Here is a 3920-nt window from a genome sequence, read left to right on the forward strand (position 1 = left end):
TTATGCCTTTCTGTCACATCTACTGCAGTCATATTCACAGTGTTCCCTTATAAGGAATAACTGCACATGGCTAGGCACTGGTGATGAAACAATGACAATATGAACATGTTTAGAGGCAAAAAAAGTCTAAAACTTGCCCTGTTTAAGCCTGTTTGGTCCTAAAACTTGTAGGCAGCACTGATTGTTTTTGTTTTTCTTGCTACTGACCGCACTCCAAATTTCCAAACAACAGAGCTACGTGTTGAAACTAACCGTAATTCTCCTTTTTAAGAAAAAAAGAGAGAAAAATAAAAAAAAGGTTTACGTCTTGAGTGGCAATAAATGAATTTGTGGCATAGAGCCACAAACAGGGTAGGGGAGTTGAAAGGCATTGCGAGATGGACTAACGGATTGTTGGTTGCACAGCATTTATTACATTTGTTGACAATAAAAAATCTATGGAATATCACCAGGCTTATTCTTTTAGCAGCGTAACAGTAAGCAGCCTCACAACAGATTACAAAAATGGCATGCTATGATTTGTCATATTAGCTTTGAACGGTTTGCTTTTCATCTATGCTATTTGTTTACATTTTTGGTCCAAACCAAGCAGTTGGTCAGCATCAGAGCCAACTGTATTCCTGGGAAAAGAAGCTTGAAAAGCGTATTAGCCTCAACGAACAAGGGAGGAATAGGATAACACTTGTAATGCGTTTTGCGGGGCATTGTGTCACAGTAACATCCCAGTAAGAGCTGTCTGATTGAATTATGGTAAGGCTTAAAGTGTCTGTTGAGAATGTTCTTAGTGTAGTAAGAGGCTGCACTGTGAAAGAGTGATGGGGAGAGAAAGACAGAGTGAGACAATACATTTAACAAGTCATTATCAAGCCAGTGACTCAGATGTGAAGTAGACAACAGACAGGATCTCCAGTTCATTTTTAGGATATTAACTGTATAGTTTCCCTGTGTCTCTTTGCATTAGCCACAACCACACTGAAGCAAGAGGAAGGAGAGGAGTGTACTAACATGGTCAGGTTGAGATCTTATAAACTACACAGCATATACAGTCTAAAAAATACTTGTGTATTCTTTTTGTCTTTTACTTTTTGCAGATACAGTACACAAAGTCTTTGGGTTTTAAGCAATGCTAGCTGCATGGCTCTATGGATGGTTAGGGTGGTTGGTCCATCTCTTGAATGGATTATCATGAAATGTTGTAGCAACATTCATGGTACCCAGAGCATGAATCTTACTGGCTATGGTGATACCTCTTAATGTTTTCTTCAGCACCACCGTGAGCTTCTCATTAATGCGTTTTGAATGAAATATTTCAACTATTGGTCGGATTGCTATGCGTGTGAGAATGAACTTTGGTAATCCTCTGACGTTTCATCTAAAGGCATCATCGGGTCAATATTTCAATCCATCCAGTACTTTGGTTTATGACCAAATACCTGCAAAACTAATGACATTCCCATCTTCCTTAACACTTTGTGTTTAGTGCTAATTAGCTTATCATGCTAACACGTGAAACTAAGATGGTGAACATTACACCTGCTTTACACCAGCATGTTAGGATGTTAGCATGTTAGATAGCATTTTTCTCAAAGCAACGTTGCCAACTAAGTACAGCCATACAGCATGACTGTCGACGGTGGTTGGGTATTGTTTGAATTTTTTCTGATACTAATTCCTAAGAAAAATACCTTTAAAACAGAACCAATGCCTAAATTAATACTTGAAGAGCATGGCTTGTTTATTGTTAAGGCCATATTGTCATACAATTAAATGATTTATTTAAAATGTAACAACAATTTCTTGTTTCAAAAGCTTTTTTCACTTGTCAACTGCAGTTAAACGACAAAAAGAACCACTAGATGACAAAACGGTATTTTAAAGCAACATTGAATGAAAGCTTACCAACTGCAGGGTGTTTCCTGCATAGAGAAAGTTTTGGCACGAGCACTAACGGGATCTCCGTTTGCAAAGTGAGGCTGTACCTGACTCTCTCGTTTACCACGCTGCTATGGGGACCGGCGGAGCTCCGACTGAGACCAGTTTCATAACTGGTTGAAAACTCCCCACAGTAGATAGCTTGAAACACGTCTATCAACACCCAGGACAAGTTGACCAATCACAATCCTTGCTTTCTCAAAGCAAAGTTACAAATTTTAGAAGGTGCACGTCGAGCTATGATTGAGGGCTCGGAGGGGGGTTTGCGGCGACGCAGAAGGGTCTGCAGGGGTACGCTGTCAATTCGACACAAAAGTCACCCCTACATTGTTAAGTTGTGGAGAAAGTTACCGTCAAGTCCTATTCATATAAATTAGACAAAACTGGACTTTGCGGTCAGTTGTAATAGGCCCAGATGGAAAAGCGCCCTTTCTGCATAACATTTCATTATATTTTATATTTTGAATTGTTATATTGCAGGTTCTTGGCTTAGACTACCAGAATTTTGTCTTTTCCTTGACATAACTAAAGAAGTTGTCACCATAAATTGGTGGCTAAAAATGTATCAGAATGCAGGAAATTAATTGTATGTTAAAAATGTCCTGGTGACTTGTTCTTTTGGTCACTCTGATATCCTTTTTAGAGCACCAGAGAGCAGCGCAGGCATTTTAGCGGCACCGAAATCCGCTTTGCTATTTGGCCCGGTATATACCGGTCATTTAGGAACCGGTGCCCTATTGGCATTGGGTTATGGTACCCGACCTTATTGTTGACTAGTTGTATCAGCAAAATCAAACTTATATTGTGTATCTAGAACCACTAATTTGTTGCTAGAGCACTTTTGAAATTATTCCAGAACTTACTCTCATTTGAAAAAACTCTGTGTTCTCACGTCTGGCAAAAGTGTGTGGATTGATTTATCTTTAAGAAATGTGAAAGAAAGTGAAAAACTCTGGCACACTGTTAAGTACGTTTTTTTAATTTAAAGCAATGTTTAGCTCTAAACCGTTCTTTAAATCTATTTTTTTATAGAATTTCTCAGTACTTTACACGTTTGGTTTTTTATTCAGGAAATGGTGAAATGAATCTGAGGACTTTTGGTGGAAGAAAAGTGAAGGAACAAATGAAAAGACTTTGCTTGACATACGCATGGTCATAGTCTAATCAGAAATCCGTTTCCTAAGCCACACATGAAAGCATTGCTGCAGAAGGGTCACAGCGCAGGCCACCCGGCCTATAAATAGCTCATGTTCCACATTACATTAGAAAGAAAATGGGAAGCCTTGTGTATGACAAAATACAGTTAGTTAGGGGTCAATCAAAATAACAGTCAGTTAGGGTTAATACATAATTCATATGACCTCCTCACTCATGCTGACCTTTTTTGGGTTACAGTCCCTCCCTCTGAGTAATGTTACCATGGTGTCGGTTTCTAGAGAAAATGGAAATTGTCAACAAAGAGGCTTTTGTCACTTGGTTTTTTGTGCAAGATAAGAAATGTGATTGTTTGTCAAAAAATAGCTCGTATACACTCCTCCCCGTTATTGACTGGCGGCAGTCACATGGATAAAAGCTTACATTTATATTTGAAAGTGGGAGATCCATTTTTTGTTGCTTTGCTTGGGTATCTTGTGACATTCTGAAAGAGGAACGTTCTGGTCTTTTAGTGAAGTCTTTGGTGCCACTTAATGCCTCATCAGTTTCCATAAAGACAAGATGTTCAGTGGAAAGCAGTTTCTCATACAGAATGCACATGCGGATGTAGTACATGGATGTGAAACTTTTGATCAGAAAAAGCGATCTAGTGGTCATTCAACAGTTTTTGAAGTTTTGCTCTGAGAGGAATCACAACTTAATTACTTTCATGGTTCTATATCTATAATCTGAATTACTAGGGGTGTGCAAAAAAAAAAAAATCGATTCACATTCATGAATCAATTCAAGCTCTACCAGTTAAAAATCAATTCATAGAATTCCAAAAATCACTT

This window comes from Etheostoma spectabile, chromosome 21 (genome assembly GCF_008692095.1).
Source record: "Etheostoma spectabile isolate EspeVRDwgs_2016 chromosome 21, UIUC_Espe_1.0, whole genome shotgun sequence".
Taxonomy (NCBI): Eukaryota; Metazoa; Chordata; class Actinopteri; order Perciformes; family Percidae; genus Etheostoma; species Etheostoma spectabile.